At 42.4% G+C, this 15,977-nt stretch overlaps 1 protein-coding gene across 1 annotated transcript in view; it reads left to right on the top strand.

Annotated features, from left to right (window-relative positions):
• The window catches only part of ST6GAL1 (ST6 beta-galactoside alpha-2,6-sialyltransferase 1), a 151,371-nt gene that overhangs the window by 29,000 nt on the left and 106,394 nt on the right, over positions 1-15,977 (top strand). Inside the window, exon 2 of the mRNA XM_020870063.2 lies at positions 8,181-8,315. The gene's annotated coding sequence lies outside the window, so the exon portion shown is untranslated. The remainder of the gene's footprint in view (positions 1-8,180; positions 8,316-15,977) is intronic.

Here is a 15,977-nt window from a genome sequence, read left to right as displayed (position 1 = left end):
GAAGGGAAGAGTCATCAAAGAAACAATGGGGAAAAAAAATTCCCAGAACTGAAGGACATGGGCTTCTCGATTGAAAAACTCATTTGAGTATCCAGAGCTAGGAATGAAGAAGGACACATACCAAAGCATATCATTGTTGTGGGGGTGGGGGAAAGAAGAAAAGCCTGTTGGCACAGGAAAACAAAAATAAAACCAACCTCACACTGATTATAGGAATATATATAAGAATCTTAGTCTGTGCTAGAAGCCAGAAGAGAATGAAGCCGCACCTTTAAAATTCTGAGATGAATTTGTTTCCAACTGAGGATTTACATCCAGAAAAATTATCAATCAAGTGTAAGGGTGGGACAATGGCATTTTCATGTATGAGAAGTCTCAATTACTTTACTTCCCTTTCTGAAGGAAGCTATTATGGATATGTTCCTTCACATTTAGAGAGTAAATTAAGACAGAAATAAATGAATTCTTCCTTTCAACTCCAAGAGCAACCAGCTCAGGTTGGAGTAGGAGAACAGAAATTTCCAGAGGGGAGAGCTTCAAGAAACTAAAAAACAACAAAAAAAGAATTGTTGAAAAGTCGAGGCCTAAATTAGTCATAGCTATCTAGAAAATTCAGCAAATTAACAGAAGAGACAATAGTGGCCTCCAGAAATGACAACTAAGAAATGTACACAAAAGGGATTAACCATAACATACTACATGACTCCATGGCTCAGCTGTGAACAATCATTTATCTGGTCATGATGATGAAGCTTCTAGTGCTGACTTAATTAAAAAAAACATGACATAAAGCTGTTAGGAGAGTGTGGGAAGGAGAAGAGGTCTGTAGGATGTGGTTAAAAGAAAAGCTAAATCCTCATTTTCTGTAGTAGGTAGTCAGTGGAGAATATCTAACACTGAATAAAAAAATACAGCCATATAAGCAGGCTATTTAGATACACGGATGTAACCAGAAGTAAATAAAAGGGTTGGAAAAAAAGAAAATAAAAGAGTTGAGAGTTGTTGTGTTTGGGCAGCAGAAATTAGGGGTGTGGAGGAGTGGGGCAAGGCCTGAAATCATGTATTTGGAGGGCTTAGCGTCCCGTCATGTATCCAGATTGGCACCTGAAATAAGCAGAGAATACCGTAACAACACAGTCGAAGTTCTGAGCAGGAGCACCCTCCTTTGGATAGTGTACATATGGCACTGGCAGAAGAGCTTTCCTTTGCTGGTTCTTGGAAAATCACTTTTCACTCCATTTCTCTTTTTGTTGGGGCCTGTATATGCTGTGCTCAACTCAATTTTCATTTCAGCTCTTTTACTAAAGAGCTTGGCCTAGCTCTCCCCAAATGCTGGAGGGGAAGGCAGGCCCTGGTTTAGTCACTCACCAGCTTTTGCCTGGGCTAGATCCTTAAGCTCTGACTCCTCATTTGAAAATAGAGAAAACATTCCTTGTCTCATAGGAGTGTGTGAGGAATAAATGAATAATTTAGTACATACAATGTCTGGTACATAGTCATTGCTGATGTATTTAAACAAAAGAAGAGGTACACTGGATAACCCTTAGTCTAGGGCGGGCACCCCATAATGTAGGGGTCAGGCCCCACAGATAAACCACCCAGTAGGGGCAAGAGCTCTGGGAGGGGGGAATTTGGGGGGGTGGTGGTGCAAATAATCCACTGTTTGCTGACTGTAGCAAGAGTTCTTAATGTATTTTTCTGAGTGTAGTGTCTTTTGATTAGACTGCAGGGTTCAGCAACCTTGTGGAGACCCAGATCCTGGAATGTTTTAGGCCTAAGGATCAATAAAGCGCTTAGCTTGCTGAGCTTCCAAGTCTAAACACAGAACAATTGCTCCCATCCCAGATAATGTGGAATAATGAATCCAGGGTTAATAGGATTATCTTTTATCCCAAGGCTCCTGCTGCCTTGTGGTGATTGTTCATTTAAGCCAGGGACCTGGGATCAGGGCTCTAACTCTGTGACTAACTCTCATTCTCTGACTCAAAACTGAGCTCTTTACTAATGATCTTGCCAGGAGGATGCTCACCTGTGGGGATGCTGGGGTGTGAATTTCTTAGGCTGTATTCTTGGCTCATTTTATGATTCTTTAGTTCTGGTCGGGATCTCTAAATCCTGGAGTTGGTCTGGAGTCAGGGCCTCACACAGTGAGGGTTACATTTGCCTCACAATTACTGGGAGCATGTGGGAGTTCATGAGGTCTAGGCAGACTCTCATTTGCTAGAGTTTTTGTTAGAGTTTGGTTTGAGTGCTTCTGTGTCTGACTTTGCACAGAGGAGCAAGGGGATTAGTTGCCAGAGACTATAAGGTATGGGGCCTGGGCGGGCAGGAATGATGGCAGAAAATCATGTGGAGAACAGACCTGGAGGAAGAGGAAGGAGGTGGGTTGGCTGGGGGAGAGAAGTGAAACTACGTCTTGATGTCAAGCCAATGACCCTTGTGGGGTAGGAGGGGGTTCCAGGAGCAGAAGATGCAGATCACAGTGGTGTCCTGCTTTAAATGGGCACTGTACTGAAACTGCAGGGAAGCACATAAGTAGATAGGGGGCTCAGGGACAAGGGGGCTGCAAGGAGACCCTGGGATCAGCTGAATGTATGATACTCATAGGGTGATAGGAAGAGTTGGTTTAAGCCACTTGGTAGAAAATTCTTATAAAGAAAAATCCAAAGTCTCTATTGTTGCTTATAAACAACAAGCTCTGTTGTTTATTTTTCATGTTTCTGCAAAGTACACTTGCAATCCAGAGCTGTCCTTTCCCATTGCCTCATCTGTCAAAAGCCCAGTCACAGTCACAGTGTTTGGAAGGAAGTTAAAAAAAAAAAAGGCTTCTGAGCAGCCACAGTGGATGGCCACAGCCCTATCACACAGCTGAGGCCCTCTGATCTCACAGAGGGCCTGTAAGGCTCTAGTAGGTCAGAGGCAGCTGGGATCCCTAGGGACCGTCTAAACCGAGCTCTTCAGGGGTCCATTGAAGGGATTACAGGAAGGAAAATAGAAAGTACAGACGAGCCTTGCAGCCACTAAAAAGTTTCCAAGCATCTATCTTCTCTGGGGATGCAGGGTTTCCTGTCTCTCTCTGTGGGCCTCTCCCCTCTTCTCTTTGTCAACCAGCTTCCTTTCTCTCTGCAGGGCCCCACAGGTCTGTCACCTGATCTCATGTGTGGCATTTGCTTCTCATCTTGTGCTCACTACCTTTCCTTTAAGCTCTGAGTCTACCACCAACTGACTGTAGTCTTTTTTCATAGTTGCAATGTTGAAAGCATCTGATTGATCCAACTCCCTTGTTTATGGGAGAGTTGCTTTTATTTATTAATTAATTTATTTATATTGGCATATAGTTGATTTACGATTTTGTGTTGTTTCTGGTGTATTGCAAAGTGATTCATATATATATTTTTTCCTTTTTCATATTCTTTCCCATTATGGTTTCTTAGAGGATACTGAATATAGTCTTCAGTGGTACACAGTAGGACCTTGTTATTTATCCATTTTATTTATAGTAATTTGTGTCTGCCAATCCCAAACTCCTAATTTATCCCTCCCTCCCTCACCCCTTTTTCCTCTTTGTTAACAATGTTCGCCTTTGTGTCTGTGAGTCTTTCTCTATTTTGTAAATAAGTTCATTTGTATCATGTTTTTAGATACCACATGTAAGTGATATCATGTGATATTTGTCTTTGTCTGGCTTACTTTACTTGGTGTGATAACCTCTGGGTCTATCCATGTTGCTGCAGATGGCATTATTTCATTCTTTTTGATGGCTGAGTAACATAGTGTTGTTTTGAACACTGGGGTGCCTATATTTTTTCAAATTAGATATATGACTAGGAATGGGATTGCTGGATTATATGGTAACTCTACTTGTAGATTTTCAAGGAACCTTCATACTTCTTTCCATAGTGGCTCCACCAGTTTACATTCCTGTAATAGGGAAGAACCTTTGTATTCCATTACAAGTTAGTTATTAAAGGGATGTTGCCTATAGGCTTAAATTATGCACAATGGCTCATCTCAGGGAACCTTGCCTCCCAGATAATGAGTCTTAGGCTAAAATACTTTTGTCTAGCTCATAGGATACATTCTGACGAGGCCCATCTGTGAATGACTTCAGGAAGGAAGAAATGAACACATTCCCTCTGGAGGCTGACTGGGATCCAGAAGTGACCAGGAAATGGTTGACTTTACTCTCTCCCCTTTTAGTGTAAAAGAAGCCTAAATTATAACTCAGGCAAGATGGTTCTTTGGGACAGGAGTCTACCATCTTCTCTGTCTGCTAGCTTTCTGAATGAAGTTGTTATTCTTTGCCACAACAACTTATCTCTTGATTGATTGGCCTGTCCTGTGGTGAGCAGCATGAGCTTGGACTCAGTAACATTGCCACCCACCCACAGTGCAGGAGGGCTCCCTTTCTTCCACAGCCTCTCCAGCATTCGTTATTTGTGGACTTTTTGATGATGGCCATTTTGACTGGTGTAGATGATACCTCATTGTAGTTTTGATTTGCATTTCTCTAATAATTAGCAATGTTGAACATCTTTTCATGTGCCCATTGGCCACCTGTATATCTTCTTTAGAGAAATGTCTATTTAGGTCTTCTGCCTCTTCAATTGGGTTGTGTGTTTGTTTTTTTATTTTGCTTTGTTATTGAGTTGTATGAACTGTTTGTATATTTTGGAAATTAAGCCCTTGTTGGTCACATCATTAGCAAATCTTTTCTCCCAGCCTGAAGGTTGTTTTTTCCTTTCATTTATGGTTTTCTTTGCTGTACAAAAGTATATAAGTTTGATTAGGTCCCATATGTTTCTCTTTGCTTTTTTTTTTTCCTGTTGCTTTGGAAGACTGACCTCAGAAAACACTGGTACTGTGTATATCAGAGAATGTTTTGCTTGTGTTCTCTTCTAGGAGTTTTATAGTGTCATGTCTTGCATTTAAGTCTTTAAGCCATTTTGAGTTTATTTTTGTGTATGGTGTGAGGGTGTGTCTAACTTCATTGATTTATATCAATGTGGCTGTCCAACATCCCCAGTGTCACTTGTTGAAGAGACTTATCTTTGCTCCATAGTATAGTAAGTTGCTTTAAAGTCAAAGTTCTACCCTTTGTCCATAAGCAGAGGCCCAAGTGTTGTAAGTGGGTAGCAGTAGTGTAGGCAGATAGAATGACTTGCCTATTTGAGTAACATGGGAGGTCTGCAAGCCATCTTCCAAAGGATTTAAAAAACAATAAAGGGACCTCACATTTCCTCACTAGTCTGCAGAATGCTGTGGCCAGAGTGCACGGTGCATGGGGTGGAAAGACAGCAGGGTTGGTCTTTGGCTGGGTCACAGGGACACAGAAACTCATTCAGTCTCTTTAGACATATTACTTGGGGTATTAACCATTTATCATGGAAGGTTCGGCCTAGAGCAAAAGACAAGTTATAAGAGGCTGGCCAGAGAGAGGTGGAGAGTAGGGGCCTCCTTCATGTAAATTAGGCAGGTGGGTAAGCAGTTCCATGGTTCTCTGGCCCTGGGGGCACTTCGCTCCTCTTTCCTGGAGAAGGTTCCTTATTGGCAGGCTCCCAGATAGCCAGCAGCTCGGCTGTGTTTGCAGGCAGTAACTCTTCCTGGCTTGGCTCACTTTCCTCACTGTGACTCTGGCTCTTGGTGTTTTGTTGGTATTAATTATAGACAGCAGCAAAGTGCACAGATGCCACAAGTGATTTTTTGTTTTTCTATCTTGCCTGATTCCTTTGTTGTTTGCTCTGTTCTGTCATGAATCTTTGTGAGATTTTGACATTTGCACCCCCTCAAAAGGCCTCACTTCAACTTCAGTTTCATCTGATGTCAGTTCCCAGCATCTGTGCTTCCATCTGTGCTTCCTCTTATTTCTCTTAGCATCTCAGGGTCTCTTCTGGACAATATCCTTGTGTACTACCATTCCTCTCTTCACTGGATTTTTCACTTTTTCCCTCTTTACCAATTCTTATGCATGTATCTCCCCCCTCCCCAAAGCTTGATTAGGGGAACTCATTTTCTCATCCTGGTTCTTGTTTTAGCCTTGGCCTGAGCTGAGTGTGAATATGAAATGTGAAAAACCTGGGTGCCCCAAACTCTACACTTCTTACCACTAGAAATGTTACATGTGATGAGCAAGAATGTGGGTGAGGGAGGGACTGGGGTAGGAGAGGAGTGTTAGAGGAATGGGCAGAGTTCACTCCTGGGAGTTCGTGTGGTATAATAGTTCTGAAGAGAGCCTGCCAAGACTGTTCAAAAGCCTGAGAAATTTGGAAGCTCTTCGACCCTGCAGTTTGACTTCTAAGACTATGTCTTATGGAAATAACTGTGGATTTCCCCCATAGTTTTAAGGAGATGGGAATACCAGGCCACCTTATGTGCCTCCTGAGAAACCTGTATGCAGATCAAGAAGCAACAGTTAGAACCAGACATGGAACAACAGACTGGTTCAAAATTGGGAAAGGAGTATGTCAAAGCTGTATATTGTCACCCTGCTTATTTAACTTCTATGTCGAGTACATTGTGTGAAATGCTGGATTGGATGAAGCACAAGCTGGAATCAAGATTGTAGGGAGAAATATCAATAACCTCAGATATGCAGATGATACCACCCTTATGACTGAAAGGGAAGAGGAACTAAAGAGCCTCTTGATGAAGGTGAAAGAGGAGAGTGAAAAAGGTGGCTTAAAACTCAAAAAATTAAAAAAATGAAGATCATGGCATCACTTCATGGCAAACAGATGGGAAACAATGGAAACAGTGACAGACTTCATTTTCCTGGGCTTCAAAATCACTGCAGATGGTGACTACAGCCACAAAATACACTTGCTCCTTGGAAGAAAAGCTATGACAAAACTAGACAGCGTATTAAAAAGCAGAGACATTACTTTGCTGACAAAGGTCAATATAGTCAAAGCTATGGTTTTTCCAGCGGTCATGTATGGATGTAAGAGTTGGACCATAAGGAAGGATGAACGCTGAAGAATTGATGCTTTTGAGCTGTGGTGTTGAAGAAGACTCTTGAGAGTCCCTTGGACTACAAGATCAAACCAGTTAATCCTAAAGGAAATCAACCCTGAATATTCATTGGCAGGACTGATGCTGAAGCTGAAGCTCCAATACTTTGGCTACCTAATGTGAAGAGCTGACTCATTGGAAAAGACCCTGATGCTGGGAAAGATTGAAGGCAGGAGGAGAAGGGGACGACAGAGGATGAGATGGTTGGATGGCATCACCGACTCAATGGACATACTCTGGGAGTTTGAGTTTGAGTATACTCTGGGAGTTGGTGAAGGACAGGAAAGCCTGGTGTGCTGCAGTCCATGGGGTCACAAAGAGTCGGACATGACTGAGCGACTGAACAACAACAAATCTGTAATTTGCAAAAAAAAAGAGTTGAAGATGACTTAATTGTTCAGCTTTTGGGTACAGAGGCATATACTTTTAATATGATTGCTAAACCATGACTTTATTGGATCTTTGTAAAAAATCCAGATAACAAAATCAGGAAGGGTGTGTTATCTGTAGTTATCTTGGCTGGAGACGAGAGGGTAACTTTTTCCCCTTCTTTTGACAGCTATAGCTTCTAAAATTTCAAGATTAAACATACATTTCTTCGGCATTAAGAAAAACAACAGTTACTTTAAAAAACAAACACTATCCACCCAGACACAATAATAACATACAGGTTGAAACTTTAGATTCACTTAAAAATGTTCCCCAATAAGTTTAGGAATTGAATTCACATTTGTAACATCATAAAGAATTTGCTATAGGTCAAAGGGAGACTGTGAGCCAGTTGGATGTATTTGTTGATGGAACTTGGTTGTCCACAAACCTTAGCTAACATAAGACTCAGGGCCAGAACTAATGCTTTCTTACTCTTGCTTTTCTTACCAATAATAGCAAGTAGCATGAGGATTAAGTGATTGTAGAAGAGTTTGCTTCGCTTAATCTGCAGCTCACTCTGAAATTGCTCAGCTCCAGAAGGGGTAGGTCTGGGTGAACAGATGGCCAGGTTGAACCCTGAGAAGGAGGCTGGAGTTCTGGAAGGGGCTCTGAAGTGGCCCGAGTGATCGGGGGCGGGAGGAGCAAGGGTGTTTCTCCTCCTGTGTGTGTTAACATGTGTGCCTCTGATGCTCAGCCACTAACTTGGCTTTGTTTTTTTTTTTTTTCCCTTCCTGCAGGCAGTGTAGAGTGAATTGTGCTGAGATCTGCAGGGAGCAGCCCAGAGAGAAGCAGTGAAGTAGACTGCAGCTGAAATGAACTGGCCCACGTGAGCCTGCCCAAGCCCAGGGCAAGGCCTGTGTCCCATCGCTGAGGTAAGAGCCCTCGAATCCTAGCCTGGGCACCAAGAAGGTAAAATGCCTCTTGCGGTGCTGGGGTGGGCTGTTGGACACGTCATCCTCTCAAGCTCAGGAGATAAAGGCCACTTATTTCGGGTTCAAACCATCAGCTTCTGTTTCAGCCCAATCAGGGGCAAGGTCATTTGGTGGCCTAAGAGGTTTTGATTTTTTAGGGCAGGTCTTCTGGACTCTTAACAGAAAGTTGTGTTTTCTCCATTGTGGGTGAAATTTGAACTCCCAAGGGAATGAATTTATCCTTCAGGTAAGACTGCACCAAGCTCAGGGAATGCTTAACATTGGTGCACCAGCTCTGTTCTGCTGGGGAAGTGGAGTTTTTAGGAAACAACTTCCTCACTCCCCCCAAGGAATATAGTGACAGAAATTACCTGGGGAGGTTATTGCAAAACAGTCCACTAAGCTTACTAAAACATGACTTAAGTTACCTAGATATATTCTGATTATAAAAGTAAAATGGAGAAATAATGACGAGGAAGAAAAGAAAACACGCCTGAAATCTTACCCCTGTTAACGGACCTTCAGGTAGTTTTCATTAAAATTACTCTTTAGGCCTCCAGCGCATGTTGGCTCCTCCTGCCTGGAGGCAGAGAGGGAGAGGCAAGAGGGAATACTCAGGAGCTATGAGAACTCACCTCTCTTCTGGAGGCTATCCTGAGCTGATTTTAAATATTCAGGAATTTTGCAAATTGGTTGTTAAAAATTGTTGGCGACTTGAAATGGGCTATAGTGGGAAAACTGACACCACTGAAATTAGCCAGGGCTGCAAACCAGGGATGTTTTGCTTTGGAGAGTCTGATGGGCCTCCCCCGCCCCCACTCCTGCCCCCCACGCTGGGAGGCACCGGACAGGTCACTTCGCTTGTGTGTCCCTCCGCTTCCTCCCCTGTGAACTCTAAGTGCTCTATAATCATTAATTGAATAAATGAATGAGTTTCTGTTCTTACTATCCCATAAAGTGAGTCCCGTTAAGAGTGAAAATGCAGTGTTTTGCATGTTGTAAATTTTTCTGCTTGTGGAGGGGAGGGGCTTTAATTGATTGGTAAGCCTTTGGTTTATTGATGCAGACAAACTGGCTGGCACTTCTCCGTTTGGCTCTTGCTTCGGGGGAAATCTGTGAATTACTGACACCCTTTCATAAGGGCCGATGAAAGCTCTGCATTTATGGACCGACATCTGGGGGAGATTTCCTTCCTGGAAAAATCAAGAAATCAAGAGAAGTGTGAAAAGGAAGCCCGGGCGCTGCTGGATGTGAGAGCCAGGGTTGAAATCAGAGCTTTGGACTCTCAAGCTCTGATGGGGGGAGGATGGGGGGTTGGGGTTAGAGAGGAGCAGGGGCACTTCCTGCCAAATGTGAAATTTAAACAAAAGCTCTTTCTTCCAGGCCCTGCTGTCGGCAGATTAGAACTAATTAAATTAGCATAATGGAACCCCAACCTCTGCCCTCTCCCTTGCTTTCTGAACCTTCTGGCTCCTTTTCGCCACCTCCTTTAAGTAGCCTGCAAGAGGGGATGGGGAGAAAGAAGGCAGGGCATCAGGGGACTGTGTAGAACTGTAGTTTGGAAAATTACAAAAGTGGAAAGGACTGTAGAGATCATCTGGTCCCACACTCTTCATTTTGGGAAGCCTGGTCCCACAGCTGCGGTTAGCAGTTGTAGTTGCTGAGAAGCTGTGTGCTCCAGGGGAGGGAGGGATACCGCTGGGGACAGGGTACCGCTCCCGAGGCCATGTGCTCGCCGAGCCTCCTCTGCACCTGGCAAGGGCACAGGTGGGTGTCCTCCAGGTGCCAGCCCTGCCTCCCCCACCCCCCAGCCCCTCCTCTGGGTCTGACATGCCCTTCTGGTACGCTTGGAGTTAAGTCCTCTTCCTTCATCAGGAGCTTGGCTTTCTAGGTCAGTGAAACAAGCTGAGAAGATATTATCTGAGGACCTTTAAAGGTACATGTATACGCTTGGAAGGGTAGAGAAGGGCGTTGATTGAGCTCATGGTGGCGTCAGGTGCCGTGCTTCCGCTTTGGAGACACTTGATTTGGGCTTGAGCCAGGCTTCACAGTAAAGCTGCATGATTACCTTGTCTTTCTGACTCAGTTTCCTCATTTGTAACCTGGGCTGAATAATACCTACCCTGAGTGAAGGTTAATAATTATATTTTTTTTCCCCCTTTTGCTTACTTAGTCTCTGTGTCATGTCTGATTCCTCTGAGATCCCATGGACTGTAGTCCACCAAGCTCCTCTGTCCATGGGTTTTCCCAGGCAAGAAGACTGGAGGGGGTTGCCATTTCCTTCTCCAAGGGATCTTCCCAACCCAGGGATGGAACCTGGGTCTCCTGCATTGCAGGCAGATTCTTTTCCACTGAGCCACCAGGGAAGCCCAGATTAATGATTATTTTTATAATGTTCTGCCCACAAGGTAGCTGCTTATTAGATGATAACCACAACTTTTTCCCCATGCAACTTTATTGAGATATAATTGAGAGACAAAAACCTGCATATATTTAAGTCGCAAAACTTAGTGAGTTTTGACATATGCATAAACTTATGAAATTTTCAACACAAATCAGTGAACATAACCGTTATCCTCCCAAGTTTCTTCCTTCACCTAATCCTTCCCTTCTGCTCCCTCTGTGTTCTGCCTCCCATCTCTAGGCAACCACTAATCTGCTTTATTGCTGTAGATTGGTTTGCATTTTCTAGAACTTTACATAAATTGCATAATACAGCATATTTTCATCTTACACTCAGCATAATTATTTTGATATTCATCTGTATTTGTGCATCAGTAGTTCATTCCTTTATTGCTGAATAGTGTCCCAAGGTATGGAAATACCAAGATTTGTTTATCCATTCCTCTGTTGACAGAGTTTTGGGGTTGTTATCAATTTTTGGCTTTTAAAGCCAATATATTTGCAGTGACATGGATGGATCTGGAGATTATCATACTAAGTGAAATAAGTCAAGCAGAGAAAGAAATATCATATGATATCCCCCCAAAAATGATACAAATGAACTCATTTACAAAATAGATTCACAGACTTAGGAAACAAACTTATGGTTACCAAAGGAAAAAGGGTGTAGGCAGGGATTAAATAGGAATTTGAGATTAGCAGATACAAACTACTATATATATAATAGATAAACAATAAGGACCTACATTCAATATATTGTAATAACCTATAATGGAAAAGAATCTGAAGAAGAAGATATGTGTGTATAACTGAATCACTTTGCTGTACACTTGAAACTAATACAACATTGTAAATCAACTATATTTCAATAACCAGTTGTTTTGGGGAAAAAAGCCACTATAAGCATTTATGAAACAAGTTTTGTCGAGGTTTATGCATTCTTTTTGGGTAAATACCTAGGAGTAATATGTCTGGATCATATGGTAGGTGTACGTTTAGCTTAAGGAGCTGCCAAATTTTTCTAAATTAGTTGTACTAGTTTATATGCCCACGAGCAATGTATGGACGTTCCAAGTCTCCACTTTGTCGATACTTGGTGTGGTCAGTCTTTTTAATTTTAGTTATTCTAAAAGGTTGGTGGTGATATTGTTGCAGGAAGGAGGACCCCTTCCAGGGCCCAAAACTGGGGTCTTGTCTAACACTCAGAAATGAATTGTCCGGGGAGACACATGTGCTGACAAAGCAAGAGATTTTATTGGAAAGGGCACCCGGGTGGAGAGCAGGAGGGTAAGGGAACCCTGAACTGCTCACAGTCTCGGGTTTTATGGTGATGGGATTAGTTTCCGGGTGGTCTTTGGCCAGTCATTCTAATTCAGTCTTTCCTGGTGGTGCACGCATCACTCAGCCATGATGGATGTTAGCGAGAGGGATTCTGGGAAGTGGATGGACACGTGATGTCTCCTTTTGACCTTTCCCGAACTCTTCCTGTTGGTGGTGGCTTATTAGTTCTGTATTCCTTATCAGGATCTCCTGTCATAAAACAACTCATGCAAATGATTACTATGGTGCCTGGCCAGGGTGGGAGGTTTCAATCAGTGTGCTTCCCCTAACAATATCTCATGGTTTTATGTGCATTTCTTTGAAGATTAATGATGTTGACTATTTTTTCATGTGCTTATTTAGCATCTGCATATTTCCTTTGGTGAAATGTCTATTCAGATCTTTTGTTCATTAAATGAAATTGAACTGTCTTCTTATGGTTGGATCATAAAAGTTCTTTATATATTCTGCAGACCAGTTTTTTTAATTGGAGACTTTGCAAATCTATTTTCTAATTCTGTGACTTGCTTTTGGTGGGAAACAGTAACACATTAGCAATTACAATTCAGTTGAATAGTGCTGTGCTCGGGAAGTACAAACGAAGATCAGTAATCTTAGGATGCGAAGTTCAGGGGATCTTTCAGGAGGTGAAACTGGGGCTTAAAGGAAATTATATGTTAGCTAGGCAGGGGAAGGGCAGTGTAGGTAGGAATTTGTATGTGCAAAGGCATGGAAATATGCAACATCATGGTGCATGCCCAATTGTAAGTCATTTGATTGGAACCCTGGGATTTGGGGAGTGGAAGGATGTGGTGTGGGCTGGAATCCCAGATGCTCTGCTACTGGCTGTATTTATTTTTAACTTTTAATTTTGAAACAATTATAGATTCAGTTGTAGTTGCAAAGATAGTACAGAGAGGTCTAGTGTATCCTTTAGTTTCTTCCCCTGGTTTCATCTTACACAATTATAGTACAGAATCAAAACCAGGAACCTGAGTTTGGGTACAGCTGTGCGTGGAACTCTGTCTCATTTTCTCACATGTTTAGATTAGTGGAGCCACCACTGCAATCAAGGTACAGAACTATTCCTCCACACAGAGGTCTCCCTCACACCACCCATTCATTGTCCTGCTGGATTGGCCCTTTCTCATCCCTATAATTTTGTCATTTTCAGAGTGTTCTGTAAATAGACTCATATAATATGCAACCTTCCGAGACTGGTTTGTTTTCACTCATCAGAATGTACTTCAGGTCCCTCCAGGTTGTTGAGAGTACCAATAGTTAGCTCTTTTTTTTTTTTAACTGATGGGTGTTATTCCATTGTATGAATGTATCAGTTTCACTATTGACTCATTGAAGAACATTTGGATTGTTTCTAGTTTTTGACTATAACAGATTCAACTACTGTGAGCAATTTTGCACAAGTTTTTATGTGAACATCAAATTTTATTTTTCAAAACAAAGAAACCCCTCAATTTTTTTTGTGTGTGTATTTTTTCAGGATAAATGCTCAGGAGGGCAATTGCTGAGTTGTATGGCAAGTATGTTTTTAATTTTTTTAGAAACTGCCTAACTATTTTCTAGAGTGACTATATGGTTTTCTGTCCCCGCCAGCAGTGTAGGATAGATCTACTTTTTCCACCTCCTCATCAGCATTTGCAGCATCCTCTTTGATTTATTTTATTTTTCATTGGAAGAAAGCACTCTAATTCATCAATTTGAACATAAACATTTCTTCAAAAATTAAGGAAAAAAAGCTTTTTATTTTACACTGGAGTATAGCCAATGAACAATGTGACAATTTCAGGTGAATGGCAAAGGAGCTCAGTCATACATAAACATGTATGCATTCTCTCTCCAAGTCCCCTCCCATCCAGGCTGCCACATAATATTGAGCAGAGTTCCGTGTATGATACAGTAAGTCCTTGTTGATTATTTTAAATATAGCAGTGTGTACTTGTCCATCCCAAACTCCCTACTGAATGAAGTAAATCAGACAGAGAAAGAGCAGTATCATATGACAGCCCTTATATGTGGAATCTAAAAAGAAATGATACAAATGAACTTAGAAAGAGATTCTCAGGCTTCGAGAATGAACTTATGATTGCCAAGGGAGGGAGTGGCAGGGAAGTACGGGAGACGGATAGTTAGTGGGTGTCTTCTTTTTAATATCAGTTGTTCTAATAGGTGTGCAATGGTAGCTCATTGTGGTCTTCATCTGCATTTCTCTAGTGGCTCTCTTTCCCTTTCTGCTCTCAGGTTGGCTGTGTTAATCTCGACCTCAGCCTGTATTTTTTAACTGTGAAAAGCAAAAGGAAACTGACCGCCTCCTCCCACCGTTTCTAGAGCTGCCCTGGAAGTCTGGCTTCGCTTGTTTTCTGATCCAGTTAGCTGGCTATAGGATCTTTCTTCATTGTCCTGGGTGGCTCCAGGAAAGTGATAGTTTATAGACTTGGGTGTTTTTTTCAGGAGAGGGTTTTTTTTTTTTTTCTCTTTTATTGTTTCCCACAGATGAGCAAACAATTTGTGTTGATTTTTTAATAGGCTCTGGGGTAAGTTCTCCTCCACCCCTTCCTTCCCTGGTCCCCATGTGCCAGAATATGTACTTCCTGGCAGCTGAGATGAAGAAACCTCGGGGTCTGACTCTGGGTGGCTTATCTCAGTGTTTGGAGGTCTGAGGTGCCAAGGGAGGCTGCCATGGCCTCAGGCCCTCCCTGCGCTCGGGGTCGTCTCTGCTTTTTACTTATGGGTGGGGAGGCAGCTTCAATGTGCTGGGAAAAATAATAATGGTAGCTAAGCATTATATAGCACTCATACTGGATAACAAGTGCTTTGTGTATATTTTTGGATTTAATTCCCACGACAAACTGACAGATGCAGAGCCTCGGATTCCTTACCTGTGAACAGGGCAGTAACCATACCTGGTGGGTAGATTGGGAAGGATAAGTAGGGGTGGTGTAGTGACTTACCCTAGAGAATGCTGGTTCCCTCTCCTCTATGGAAGCCCTTAAGAATTATGAATACCCAGCTGCACTGCAGTACTGCCCTGAAAGAAAACGAGGTGTCTGTATACCTTGTCCCGCTTTAATCAAAGATGAGTGTCCACTCACTCACTCAGCATCCAATCAACTTTAAGAATGTAAGGTGTGCTTGCTTCTGTACTAGGCACTGTGAGCCCTAGAGCTACAGTCCTTGACCTCATACAGCATGTGGTCTACAGAGAGAAATATGAATTAATTAATAACACAACCAAGTGTACACTCATGGACTGTGGATTTCTGTAAAGGAAATTCTGTTGGTGCTGGGTGAGTTAACCAGTCTGAGGTCGGAGAATGCCTCCGTGGGGGAGTGATTCTGCTTGGAGTCTGATTCCTTAGCCTTGATCTACCGCAGAGGACCTTGTGGAACGTTCTACAAGATCAGTTCACTTTCTGCTGCACCCTGACTATGGACTGACCCAATACATGGTCATCCTAGTGCTCACTCCACCCCAACAACCCAGGCTGTTTTGTGAGGTTACTCATCCCTAACCATTTACAGCTGCTGCTGATCCCATGGGGATGGAGACTACACTCAGGGTCACACCTCACAGGACTGGGTCATCATTTTTTGTTGTTTCTTTGTTTTTGAATGTTCTCATGACTCAGCCAGCTTATTACTCAACCAAACACAGTGAGCCACCATGGTAGATTTATTCATCACACAGGTTTCTTAAAAATCATCTTTATTGAGATAGGATTTGTATTCCATGAAATTAACTTGCTTTAAGTATAAATTCAGTGACTTTTAGTAAATTTACTGGGTTGCACAATCATCACTAAAATCCACTTTTAAAACATTTCCATCATTGGTTGGGTCATCTTCAAATGGAAAGATCAAGAAATTATTTTTCATGGAAAC

Source organism: Odocoileus virginianus, chromosome 4 (assembly GCF_023699985.2).
Source record: "Odocoileus virginianus isolate 20LAN1187 ecotype Illinois chromosome 4, Ovbor_1.2, whole genome shotgun sequence".
Classification (NCBI taxonomy): domain Eukaryota; kingdom Metazoa; phylum Chordata; class Mammalia; order Artiodactyla; family Cervidae; genus Odocoileus; species Odocoileus virginianus.
Note: the sequence above shows the minus strand (reverse complement) of the source record. Positions and strands in the feature narration are given on the sequence as shown.